Below are 14237 nucleotides of genomic sequence, written 5' to 3' on the forward strand. Positions count from 1 at the left end.
AGGGGGCAGACGCTCAATGCAGGAGCTGCCCCCTGGTGGTCAGTGCGCTCCCACAGGGGGAGCTCTGATCAGCCACAAGCCAGGCTGATGACTGCCAGAACAGCAGTGGTGGCGGGAGCTTCTCCCACCTCTTCAGCAGTGCTAAGGATGTCCAACTGCAGCTTAGGCCTGATCCCCCAGGGAGTGGGCCTAAGCCAGCAGGTGGACATCCCCCAAGGGGTCCTAGACTGCGAGAGGGCACAGGCCGGGCTGAGGGACCCCCCCGAGTGCACAAATTTTTGTGTACCGGGCCTCTAGTTTTAATATATATTGCAATATGGTTTCACATTATTACAAAACTGGAAAAGTTATATTTTGAAGCAGAAGTGACAGCAAGATATAATATTTAATTAACAGTGGGAAAGATGCGAGAAAATTAAAGTAAAAAGGAGATACCAGGATTCCAGTACAGTCGTATTTGAGTCAATAGTTTAGCAAAGAGATCTGTAAACACTATTAATTAATCCTTAAGACCATGACTATATTTTATAGCATTAGTTCAATGACTAATGTTCATTCAAAGTGATCAACATGACTCAACAGGGAAATACTGTATTAGATTATTTATGATGCATTGTTTAAGAAAGTGGAAAGTTATTATACAATATGTTTTGCAAGCTGTCTGTTAACATAATTCAAACTTTTATTGCAACAGATCTTGGATATGCTTCAGGTGTTAGAAAATTAGCTTATGTGGAACACTTAATTCCCCAGTGAGGCCAGATAGTAACTGTCACTGAACTTAACTGTGGATAAATCCACAAAGTGTCATGCGAGTCAGTGAGATAGTTAAAGATTGGGCTCCATTGTGCATTGATCCTGCTGCCAGCGTTTCCCTACCAAATTGTAAATAACTAAAAGTAGCCCAAGAAGAGTAATGCACTGAAAGTTCACTCCCCAAGTTAGACCCAAAGCAACAGCTTTGCTATAACAATTGAGATGGAGAAGGATTTTTTCTTTAAATTTCTTTAATTTAACAAACAGCCATACTCTGTCATGCACTTCCGCCCTCTCCAGTGGAGTTTGTGCAGGAGGTGCTAATGAGAATTCTCTTTAACACTTTTTATCCTATTTAAGCTAACATCTTTTGCATGGTTTGGGTCAACGGCTCTTCTGCTCCATTGTTTCTGTGTCCAATCCAGTTTTTATAGGACTGCCTAACCTGATGTCATTCTCCTTGTTTAATATTATGCAAGGCTTCTAATATCCTACAGAGCAGAGGCCAAACTCCTTATCATGACATTTGTATAATTCAAGATTCTTGGTTGTGAGCAAGAGAAACTGTTTCACTCTGGTGACTTTGATCAGAAAAGGAAGGCTGTGGGCAATGCCTGGGCAATGGGCAAGAGCTGGGAGCATCAGCAGCAGGAGCAGGGAGGCAGGGAGCTCCCACTGGCCCCTGCTGTTGCCCCAGGCACAGCCTCCGCTGCTGGCTACCGCTGCTGCAGCTGCTGTGCACAGGGGCCCTCTCACAGCTCCTGTCACCATCATCTCATCTCCCCATCATCGCAGTCTGTGTCTGATGCTGGAGATTCAATGTCCCAAGTGAGAGCATTTGTTTGACCAATCCTGGTTCACTTCCCTTCCGAAGGGAGGAGAGGGCCTAGGGGAAAGGAGGATAGGAAGCTTCCCTTTTTTTTTTTGCTTTTTTATTGGGATGGAGATTACCTGCCTCCCCCAAGATAGCATTGAATATTACCCCAAATAGGAAGTTGGTTTGGCTCCTGGAAGCCAAAAACAATGAAGACATCCCTATATCAGTGGTGCAGAACATTTTCATCTGTGACCAAGAAGGATATACATGTATGTACATGCCCATGCTTGCAAGCATGCACACACGTGCGCGTGCACACATACACACACACACACACATATGCACACGTATTCTTAACTAAAAAAGATTTTAGGAAACATTACTTATCCATAGAAATGTGATAAACTGATTTTTTTTTTTAGTGCTGTCTCATTTTAAAATATGCAGGTCAAGAATCACTAAATTGATTCCAGTTTGAAAGTCTTGCCCTACAGCAATCTCTGTGTAGCACATTCATGAATGAAATGCTTATTTATATACTAGGCAAACCCTTTCCTCCATTCTGGCCTTTATTTTTTATTTTTTTAATATTTCAAGAAAAATGATCTTAAATATAATAATGTTACATGCAGTAAACATTAATATTTCAAGAAAAAAAGGACTTTAAGTATAATAATATTACCAAAACTGTACTAACATAGTATGATATCACAAAAGTTGTAGGAAATACTAAAAATTTGCAAGTAACAGGATTACTTATATTATATTCTAAAATATTTTTTTCTCTGGCTCTATTTTTGTTCATCAGTTTATATTGTTCATTATATTCCACAAATGAGTGAGGTCATGTGATATTTATCTTTCTCCGACTGGCTTATTTCACTTAGCATGATGTTGCAAATGGTAAGAGTTCCTTCTTTTTTACCGCAGCGTAGTATTCCATTATGTAGATGTACCACAGTTTTCTAATCCACTCATCTGCTGATGGCCACTTAGGCTGTTTCCAAATCTTAGCTATTGTAAATTGTGTTGCTATGAACATAGGGATGCATATATCCTTTCTGATTGGTGTTTCTGGTTTGTTGGGATATATTCCTAGAAGTGGGATCACTAGGTCAAATGGAAGTTCCATTTTTAATTTTTTGAGGAAACTCTATACTGTCTTCCACAGTGGTTGCACCAATCTGCATTCCACAGTGCACAAGGGTTCCTTTTTCTCTGTATCCTCGTCAGCACTTGACGTTTGTTGATTTGTTGATGATAGCCATCCTGACAGGTGTGAGATGGTACCACATTGTTGTTTTGATTTGCATCTCTCAGATGATTAGTGACTTTGAGCATGTTTTCATATGTCTCTTGGCCTTCCTTCTGTCTTCTTTCTAAAAGTATCTATTTAGGTCCGTTGCCCATTTTTTGATTGGGTTGTTTATCTTCCTTTTGTTAAGTTGTATGAGTTCCCTGTAAATGTTGGAGATTAAAACCTTATCGGTGATAACATTGGCAAATATGTTCTCCCATGCAGTGGGCTTTCTTGTTATTTTGTTGATGGTTTCTTTTGCTGTGCAGAAACTTTTTATTTTGATGTAATCCCATTTGTTTATTTTCTCTTTAGTTTCCATTGCCCTAGGAGCTGTGCCAGTAAAGATATTTCTACAACATCTGTCTGATATTTTGCTGCCTATGGATTCTTCTAAGATTTTTATTGTTTCCCATCTTATGTTTAAGTCCTTTATCCATTTTGAGTTTATTTTTGTGTATGTTGTAAGTTGGTGATCTAGTTTCATTTTTTTGCATGTATCTGTCCAATTTTCCCAACACCATTTATTAAAGAGACTCTCTTGTCTCCATTGTATGCTCTTGCCTCTTTTGTCAAATATTAATTGAGCATAATGGCTTGGGTCAATTTCTGGGTTCTCTGTTCTGTTCCATTGGTCTATATGTCTGTTCTTCTGCCAATACCAGGCAGTTTTGAGAACAGTGGCTTGGTAATATAGCTTGATATCTGGTACTGTGATCCCTCCAACTTTGTTCTTCTTTCTCAGGATTGCTGCAGATATTCAAGGTCTTTTTTACTCCAGATGAATTTTTGGAGAGTTTTTTCTAGGTCTGTGAAATATTCCATTGATATCTTAATGGGGATTGCATTGAAACTATAGATTGTTATGGGTTGTATGGACATTTTAATGATGTTGATTCTACCAATCCATGAACACAGTATATTCTTCCATTTGTTTATGTCGTTTCTATTTTTTCAACGTCCTGTAGTTTTCCGAGTATAGGTCTTTTACCTCCTTAGTTAAGTTTATTCCTAGGTATCTTAATTTTTTTTCATTGCAATGGTAAAGGGGATTGTTTATTTAGTTTCTCTTTTTGTGAGTTCATTATCCTATATAATAAAAGGGTAATATGCAAATGGCTCCAATGGTGTAACGACCAGGAACAACCAGTCTCTATGACACGCACTGACCACCAGGGGCAGACGCTCAATGCAGGAGCTGTCCCCTGGTGGTCAGTGAGCTTCCACTGAGGGAGTGCTGCTCAGCCAGAAGCCAGCTCATGGCTGGCCAGCGCAGCGGATGTCCAACTAATGGCTTAGGCCAGTGATGGCGAACCTTTTGAGCTTGGCATGTCAGCATTTTGAAAATCCCTAACTTAACTCTGGTGCTGTGTCACATATAGAAATTTTTTTATATTTGCAACCATAGTAAAACAAAGACTTATATTTTTGATATTTATTTTATATATTTAAATGTCATTCATTAAAAAAAAAAAAATCAACCAAAAAAATGAGTTCACGTGTCAGGCCCACTCCCTGCTGGGAGCTCCTGGCTGCCAGAGGGATGTCTGACTGCCAACTTAGACTTGATCCCCCGGGGAGTGGGCCTAAGGTTTCAGTTGGACATCCCCCAAGGGGTTCCGGACTGTGAGAGGTCGCAGGCCAGGCTGAGAGACCACCCCCCCTCACCCTGAGTGCATGAATTTTCATGCACCGGGTCTCTAGTTGGTGTATAAAAAAGCCATAGATTTATGGGTGTTAATTTTGTATCCTGCTATATTGCCAAATTGATTTATTAAGTCTAGTAATTTTTGATGGAGTTTTTGGGGTTTTCTATGTACAATATCATGTCATATGTGAATAATGACAATTTTACTTCTTCTTTTCTAATTTGGATGCCTTTTATTTCTTCTTCTTGTCTGATCACTATGGCTAGCACTTCCAGTACTATGTTGAACAGGAGTGGTGAGAGTGGGCATCCCTGTCTTGCTCCTGTTCTTAGGGGAAATGGTTTTAGTTTTTGCCCATTGAGTATGATGTTGGCTGTAGGTTTGTCATATATGGCCTTTATCATGTTGAGATATGCTCCCTCTATTCCAACTTTGCTGAGAGTTTTTATCAAAAATGGATGATGGATTTTGTTGAATGCTTTCTCTGTGTCTATTGATATGATCATGTGATTTTTGTCTTTCAGTTTGTTTATGTCATGTATCACATTTATTAATTTGTGAATATTGTACCAGCCTTGCATCCCTGGAATAAATCCCACGTGATCATGGTGTATGATCTTTTTAATATATTGCTGGATGCGATTTGCTAATGTTTTGTTGATGATTTTAGCATCTGTGTTCATCAGGGATATTGGCCTGTAATTCTCTTTCTTTGTAGTCTTTATCTGGTTTTGGAATTAGGATAATGCTGGCCTCATAAAAAGAGTTTGTAAGTATTCCTTCCTCTTGGATTTTCTGCAGTAGTTTGAGAAGTATAAGTGTTAGTTCTTTGAATGTTTTGAAAAACTCCCCTGTGAAGCCATCTGGATCTGAGCTTTTGTTTGGTGGGAGTTTTTTTTAAAAATTTTTTTTTATTACTACTTCTGTTTCATCAGTTGTTATTGGCCTTCAATGAATTCTGTGATTCATTGAAGTGTTACTGAATGCCTGTTATGCAAAAGGTCTGGTAAAAGGATTTAGAGATATTAAAGGGCAGAGACCTGCTCTAAAGAACAGCCGGTCTCTGTGAACAAAGCAGAGCTGGGGGCAGGGGCATATACAGAAATAACTACAGCCAGTAGGACATAATGTGGTGAGGCATAGGCAGAGAAAGTGTAGGCCAGTGGGCTCTGGCCATAGCCAGGTAGGGAACTTGACTTCAATAGGAGCGAATGGGGCATGCCATGGTCTATGTGTTATAGGTCTCTACTAATGCTACCAGTGTCTTGTAACCCTGCTTCTTTCTACCCAGAACTCACCTAGTACTGTTGGTGTAGTACCTATTACACATCAAAGTACTTCTGTGATCTGTCGAGACTCTGTGAAGGCCAGAATATGCTCTCTAGGAATAATCACCATGGAAATAATGCTGAAAAGGAATAGCATTATGTCATCTGTCCTTTCAAAATGAAACTATTTCTGTGTCCTGGCAGATGGTCCATAGTAACTCTTCTAATCTGATTATAGCCAATTCTTTTAAAGATGAAGTCCTGCCAGTCTCTTACTATAAGGGAGTCAGTGCCTGGAAGGAAGATGTATATTTATTCTGTGTTGGTGGGCTGTGCAAATTCTTGAATGGAAACAAGGTGACAACATAGCTGACAGGGAGGTTGGACTGGGAGCAGCTGCAGAGCTAAGGTCTGCAGTGCAGAGTGAAGAGCAAGGTGAAAGTGGAGGATGCTCAAGGCTTCTGCAAAGCAGAAGATTGCTGAGTGACTTGGGCACTCTGTCCTGGGTACTGATAGGAACAAGCAACAGCCAACAGCAGTTCACTCTTACATCTGTGGATATTGCCCCTGCTGTGGCCCAATCAACTATGTCGCAATGAGTCTGTGCCTATATTTTTAGTATATTTTATTGATTTTTTACAGAGAGGAAAGGAGAGGGATAGAGAGTTAGAAACATCAATGAGAGAGAAACATTGATCAGCTGCCTCCTGCACGCCCCCTACTGGGGATGTGCCCGCAACCAAGGTACACGCCCTTGACCGGAATCGAACCTGGAACCCTTGAGTCTGCAGGCCGATGCTCTATCAAATGAGCCAGACTGGTTAGGGCATGTGCCTATTTTTTTTTTTAAATGCAGTGCAATTATATTACAATTTACTTAACACCTACCTGTGATACGTGTATTACATAAACTTGGTTCCCACAACCACCCTACACATTACTGCTTTCAGTTGTATTAAAATGCAGAGAGGAAACCTGATGTAATCAGGGAGTGACCACATAGCCAGGGGCTGACAGAAGCTGGCTTCAGAGCAGAGGAAGACACACTCCCTTCGCTTACTCCAGGGGACCTGCTCTGTTTATGGTGGTCATGCGACATTCTGAGGGACCTCACCATAGACAGAAACTCATCTCTCCAGTCAGGGACATGGGATCTGTGTCTTCCAGGCAGCATGTTTCTGACAGAGCCTGCTGGACCATTCAAAAACATCACCAGCAACTGGGAAATCTTAAAATTTGCTTCAGATGCTATCAAAGTTGATGATACCCTTCTGAAATTTTGACTTCATTTTCATGAAACAAGCTCAGCATTCCTTCAAAATCCTCCTCCTCTTGAACTCAGGGACAGAAGTGTCCTCTCCAGTCACCTGTTCAGGCCACCAATGAATCTGGTGTCTGCTCTTCTCTGAAGGAACCAGAAACATTGGTGTTTCCCCCGCTGATGCAGTGTCCAACGCCCTGTCATTTCAGTGAGAACAGCCAGGCACCCAATCCCATGATGGCCTCAGAGCTCTTAAATTGTAATAGAAATTTAAACTGAGAAATCTCTCTGTAGATCTTTTAATGAGTGTGTACTTTGGATTTTCGTTACAACCATCTAAATCTTCACACTTTGCTTCACCTTCCTTTAAACGTCCCAGAAGGAAACAGTGGCTTGAAAGGGTTCACTTTAACTGTAGTGATTAAAGGCTATGGCCAGACCCTGCAGTCCCGGCCCTTTCTCACCCCGATCCTGATCCTCAGAGCCTGCAGAATTCAGATCATTGTGCTCTTCCTCCCGTTGTCCAGCTGCCCCATTCTAACAACCTGCTCTGCTCCTGCTTCTTTTTGGACCTCACACAGCAGTGGGCAGCTCACTCTCTCACTGTACACTCCCACAGTTCCCTTTCTCAGCTGCCCAAAATGTGGGTAATCAGCGGTGACTAGTTACATTTTTTAATTGCCTATAATTTACTAATGATCTCATAGTGGACTGTGGTGATTCATTTTCTTTTCAAATGCAACGTTTTTATTTTTCAGTTTTACCCCTAAGTCAATGGGGCATTGCCAGTTTCGCTCTGATGTTCATCCCTTTGCCACTTGACTGGTAACTCCTGATTATGCGAAGCCAGTCACGGGGCACTGCTCCCCTGCCCTGCAGGGGTTGCTTCTGGGGAAGGGTTCTTTGTTCTTAGACAAATGTGGAGGGAACAGCCTCCAGGCACACTCACTGAACAGATCTCTAGCACAGCAGGGTCATCAGCTGCATATTCTCACCAGATCTGCCTCCCACTGCCTTCTGTCCCTCTGCCCCAGTCAGATGGTTCATCTCTGGGCCTGAGCACTCTTGTTTTCTTGGCTGACAGGTTCTCAGGCTGCGGGGTTTGTGCCTCTTCAGGCCACCGCCACTGCCACCGCTCTCAGGACCCTGCACCCAGCCTGTGTGTCTGGTGAGGAAGCTCTGCCCACTGCTGGGGAGAGGATTTCCTCCTGTTGACACCAGAGAGTGCTCCCACGAAGCTGTGTCACTCGAATTTCTTGTGTGCTCCCCCTCCCCTCAGAGCTGTTCTCACACTTTAGTTAGAAAGAGCCCCTTACAGTAATCCTGGAACACATTTCTCTGGTTGGAGGAGGGTAGTCAGTGTGTAAACATGCTGGTTCCAGGAATCAGATGGAGGACAGTCTGAGCTGCAGACTTGACAGCTGCCCTTCTCAGAGGAGCAGTCTCCAGGGTCCTGGGGTCAGAGGTTAGGGACGGCAAATTCTCATCATTACCCCATTTTCCATGCCTAAAACATACGTGCCTATACATATAAGAGGATGTGATTGTGAATCACTAAACAAAATCCACTAACTAGCTTTTTGATGGTTTTATTAAACATATACTAGTAAGAAGCATTAGATGACATTTCTTTGAGAGTCTGATTATAATGGATGTTTGAGTACCTCATGTTATTCACAGTGAATTTCTAAACTGTGATTTTAAATATTTAAAACATGCTCATTAGAATTTGTACATATCCAGGTCTGTGCTTTCTTAAAACATTTGATTCTTGTTGCTTACAGAAGTTGTGTATTTTGGTATTTAGGATGTATGAATCCTATGGCCTATTCCAGAAATGCTAGCAAGCCAATTTTCCACTCTGTGGTTATAAATTGGGTGTTATTCAAATACACGTCAACACATTGCTCTTTAAGAAAGCATTCTTGAATTTTATTGAGAATATATGTAGTTTTTACTTTTTTTCAATTTTGGTGAAATGTTGGAGGATTCCTACAAGTTAGCTGAAGCAATATTACTCATTTACCTCAGGTGTATTAAAAAACCAATAATTCTCCCCAGTATATATAAGTTATTTTTATTGCATGTTTCTAGGCCAGGCAGGTTCCTAAGTAATATATTTTTTTTCTATTTATCTTTATTTCAAGCATGGTGATCCAAAATGCCTTGTCCATTACATGATATTACAACCAATGAAAATACAGAGACTTAACCAAAGGCCTTAGGCTGTGAAAATATATGCCTTTCCACTGAGTTGGAGGTATCTGTGTACTTTATGTCCATACTTTCTGGTTGTTACAGACTCTTTTGCTTGGACTGTATATGGTGTTAAATATTTAGCTTTATCCTTCTAGGTATTTAGTTCTTTGACAGAAGAAAGGTTTTGTGCTTCTGATGGAAGATAAAAGAAATTCATCTTCCCCGAAAAAGAAGAAAGATTTGAAAGAGCCCATTTAGAGTGACCTGTGCAGGCTTTTGAGCTGGAGGTGCTTCTGACCTTATCCCTGATGATTTCTTTCTTCCTTTCAGATAGCAGACATCCCTGAGGTTACAGCCTGCAGTCCTACAGATGAATGGGGGTCATGTGCCACCTTCCTCCACTCCCAAGGTCTAACACATACAGAGGAGGGTCAGGGAGGTACAGCTCCAGTGTGCCTATTGCTGTGAAATGAACCCACTTGGAGAAGCTAAGATGAGCGGGGCCTAGCCGAGGAGTTTGAGAACGTGTTCAAGCTGCCCCTCAGTGTGCACTAAGCCAGGAATCGCCTCCCCCCAGGAATCAGCCTCCCTCCTTACCTGTTCAGGTAGATTTATGGATTCTCCCATCCATACTATAGAAGCTGACTGGACCATAGGACTAGTGATAGGAAAGATAGTTGGGAATATTTGTATAAGGAAGGCAATAGATTAGTGAAATATTACATTATTATACTAACACTAGAGGCCCAGTGCATGAAAATTCATGCGTTGGAGGGGGGTCCCTCAGCCCGGTCTGCCCCCTCTCACAGTCCGGGAGCCCTCAGGGGCGGGAGGCAACCCAGTGATCAGGAGAAGGTGATGCCCCCATCACACCTCTGCTGCTGCCACTGCCGGCAGAGCAAGCCTTGGCCGGCCCTGGTTACCTGAGCCTCAAGTGGCCCTGGGCAGCTGGGCAGCCTCCATCCAAGGCTTGCATGCATCTCGGGCCTGCCCTGGGTGGCTGGGCAGTCGCCATCTGAGGCTTGCCTGTGCCTCAGGCCAGCCCTGGGCGGCTGGGGGGCTGAGGGCGGGTCTGGCCGCACTGTGCGCCTGCCACCAAACTTCCCCACCCCCCGGCAGGGCTGAAAGGACTGGGGGACTCTGGCAGGGCTGAGGAGACTGGGCGCTGCCATCTTTATGATGGCATGATGGTCAATTTGCATATTCCCTCTTTATTAGATAGGATTTGGTCAGGTGAATGAGTAAGAAGAGAAGCTCTAAATCTAAGAGTGGCTTTTTGATTGCCTTCATGTGTCAGGCAGGTGGCAAAGACTGCAAAGCAGCCAGGCGTGAGTTAGGAGGCCAGATAGCTACCGAAGGAGAAAGTGCATGCCTTGCAAACATGCACGTGAATTCAGCTTTTAAAAAGTGCTGCCCTTTCTTCCAATAAGACTATAACAAAACCTTGTCTGATTCAGCCCTTGGGATGCCAGTGGAAATGCCCATGTTGAAATACATTTCCTTCCTGTACATCAAAAGCATTTGCTTTTATCTAGATTTGCAGTCCCTTTCTTTTTTGTCTCCTATTAATAAACACTGGCACATAATAATGTTATTGGAAGAGCATGGATCTTATCTGTGTTCTGTAGATAGAATATTAATCATCAGTATATCAGCTTTTCCATCTGTCTCAGGAAGTAATGGCAGAGACTTTATTACCAACTCTGGAGGGTCAGAGCCAGTGTTCTTGCTGCCTTTTGAAACTGCTAATCTTTTCAACTGTATGTCGACATTTTCTTTGTTGGCCAGAACAGATAACTCTCAGTTTTTCTGATAAGCAAATAAGGCTTGCAAAGATAAATGAAATCCATAGATAATTCCCATGCCTAATTTTTTCTATTATTTTGCTCTACTTCCTCAGGAAATCTTTTTTAGAGCAAGCAATGCTTGACAGATTTGAGTTTCATAGTGGCTTCTTTTCCTTAGCATTTCCAACTGAAGAGATTGTAAGGAAGTGGGTGGGGAAGCGTTTGTAGATACAAATCCAATACTCCAGCCTGGGGCAGCCAGCTGGAGTTTATGGTAAACCACACACACACACACACACACACACACGCAAGCATAAATTGCCAAAAAGGGCAAAGATCTCATTTTCCCAGTCCCTCAGTTTGAATTTCTGCCTCCTTTTTGTCATGTGGTGATTAGTATTCTGCTTCACAGCATAAACACACACACACACACACACACACACACACACACACACACACACACACACGCCACCCTGCCGCCCTTTTATTACCAAAGTTATTAATTTTATGTACATTATATCCCTTTTGCCTCAGGAGAGTTTAATTTCTCTGGGATTAGGACCTTTTGTTTATCTTTTTTTCCTATTGTTCTTTGCACTGTGCTTTTTTTTATTGGATGATGCTCAGTAAATTGGATCCATTTCAGAGCCTTTTTGAGTCCTGTCACCACCTCATCTTGTTCCTCTTACCTTCCTAACTCTGGAGGCTTGATCCCGAGAGCTGCAGTCTGCGAAGGGGATGAGCACCAGACAGGGGCGTAAGCAGCCTGGCCCCACTCACTGTGACAGGCCTTAGAGGTGGAACTTAGAGTCACAAAGCCTTTCAAAGCTGTGGTTTTCACATATAAAACAAAAGGGTTGAACTACTTAATGTCTCACATCTTTTCCATCTCTAACTCTCAGTGATTCTGTGATTGATATCTGCTCAGCAAGACATCACCCAGAGAGCTAAATAAAGGAAAGTTGTTATGCCACATATTAATTAATGGAGCCAATACTTATTGCATGCCTACAAGGCACTGGCCACTTCTGGCCACTGGGGATCTGTGGTGAGCAGGGCTTATTTGACCCTTACCTTCCTGGAGCTGGTGCTCTAGAGGGAGATGCAGACCACAAACAATAAACACACATGGACTAGCTGGGGGAAGCTGTGTAAGACACGGGCTGCGACTGGGACAGAGGATGAGCACCAAGGAAGCCTGCCTGACGGGGACACATTGAAGCTGAAGCCTGAAATGTAAGAGGGGTCCAGCCATGTGAGCAGCCAGGCATGGAGTGTGCAGAGCAGTGACAGAGATGCAGGGTAAAGGAGAGGCCATGTGATGAGAGCAAAGAGGGGGATGGGGAGCGGGGCAGGGCATGGAAGCCCTGGGAGGTCATGGCAGGGAAATGACCTACCTGATTAATATGTCAAGTTATTACCCTGGCTGTCATGTGAAGGAAGAAGAGTTCTACAGAAGCGAGAGTGTAAGCAGTAGATCTGGTAGGAGATTTGTATGTGGCTTACATGGGAGATGGTGGTGGCTGTAGAGATGGAGAAAAGTGGATGGGCTAGGCATGAACTTTGGAAGTCCCTCCGATTGCCCCTAATGGATTTGGTGTGAGTTAAAAGAGAAAGGGTCCGGGAAGCTTTAGAGATTTCCAGCTTTTGTGGTAAGGTAGACAATGACACCACTATGCCAGGTAGAGAAGACCTGGGAGGACTGGGGCCTGGTGGTGTGAGGTGGGTGATAGGCAAGAGGTCTTCTTATCCCCTGTAACTGCCTGGAATAAGTCCTTAAAATCTAACATCTCATTTTCTCTTGATAAAACCTGAGTTCTGGAAATAGCTTGTTTCCAATGTTTGTCATTAAATATAATTGTTAAAAACAATCTCATGTCTGAGATATGCAGTATGAAAGAAGAACTGGTAAGAGCCAAAAATCACATGCAATGACCTGCAATCTCACTGGAGGTAAAGTAAAAACAAAATAAAATAATTTTTTAAATCCTCACCCAAGGAAATGTTTTACTGATATTTTTAGAGAGAAAGAGAGAGAGAGAGAGAAAAAGAGAGAGAGAGAGAGAGAGAGAGAGAGAGAGAGAGAGATATTAAGGTGAGAGAGAAATATGGATTAGTTATCTCCTGTACTCACCCCACCAGGGATTGAACCTGCAACCCAGGTATGTGCCCTTACTGAGAACTAAACCCGCAACCTTTAGGTGCATAGGACAACACTTCAATCAACTGAGACTCATTGGCCAGGGATAAAATAAAAATTTTAACCCATCAACTTTAAAAAAGGTTGATTTAGTGGAAGCTCAGAGTGGTGGCTTCAGATCATGGACTGTGGGTTCAAATACCAGCTCTTCCATTTCCTATCAGAAGTAATTGAACTTTTCTTCATCTTAGTTCACATCTGTAAGATGGGACAGTAATAATATTCAGCCATCAAGGTGTTATATGGATTAAATGCAATAAAGCACTGGAAACAGAGTCCGATAATGGTGTTATTCAGTGTCTACTGAACTTTGTTCAATTAAAAATGTTTTTGTTCCTCTTATGTGCCAACTACTGTTTAGGCTTGAGAATAGAGTGGTGAACTGAGGAAGAGGTGCCTGCTCTCCTGGAGCTTAGGTAGGATGAGAGGAGGCAGATAATAGACAGGTCAATACGCACAAGCATCAGATAACCCTGGGTGGTGAGAAGTGTGTACTAAACAGGGGGACCATATGTCCAGTTGACACCTGGTATCTGACAATCTGTTAGGTTTTGCATTTTTGAACTCTCAAAAGTGTTCCAATCCTCCTATATAATAAAGCGGTAATATGCAAATTGAGTGTCATGCCCTCACACAAGACGGCCGCCCCCATGTGGTCACAAGATAGCCGCCACAAGATGGCCAGCAGGGGAGGGCAATTAGGGGCAACTAGGCCGGCAGGGGAGGGCAGTTGGGGGTGACCAGGCCTGCAGGGGAGGGAGGGCAGTTGGGGGGGACCAGGCCAGCAGGGGAGGGCAGTTCGGGGCAATCGGGCCGGCAGGGGAGCAGTTAGGCATCGGTTAGGCTGGCAGGCAGAAGTGGTTAGGGCAGGGGTGGGCAAACTTTTTGACTCGAGGGCCACAATGGGTTCTTAAACTGGACCGGAGGGCTGGAACAAAAGCATGGATGGAGTGTTTGTGTGAACTAATATAAATTCAAAGTAAACATCATTAAATAAAAGGGT

The 14237-nt window shown here is 42.9% G+C and overlaps 1 protein-coding gene across 7 annotated transcripts in view; it reads left to right on the forward strand.

Annotated features, from left to right (window-relative positions):
• The window catches only part of MTUS2 (microtubule associated tumor suppressor candidate 2), a 550651-nt gene that overhangs the window by 169237 nt on the left and 367177 nt on the right, over positions 1-14237 (forward strand). Inside the window, exon 1 of one of the 7 annotated variants that reach the window (XM_014548546.1) lies at positions 9667-9686. The exons of the other annotated variants lie outside the window; for them this stretch is intronic. The gene's annotated coding sequence lies outside the window, so the exon portion shown is untranslated. Of the gene's footprint in view, positions 1-9666; positions 9687-14237 lie in introns of those variants that run through there. 7 annotated transcript variants of the gene reach the window in all.

The sequence above is a fragment of the Myotis brandtii genome, unplaced genomic scaffold (genome assembly GCF_000412655.1).
Source record: "Myotis brandtii unplaced genomic scaffold, ASM41265v1 scaffold513, whole genome shotgun sequence".
In the NCBI taxonomy this organism is placed as follows: domain Eukaryota; kingdom Metazoa; phylum Chordata; class Mammalia; order Chiroptera; family Vespertilionidae; genus Myotis; species Myotis brandtii.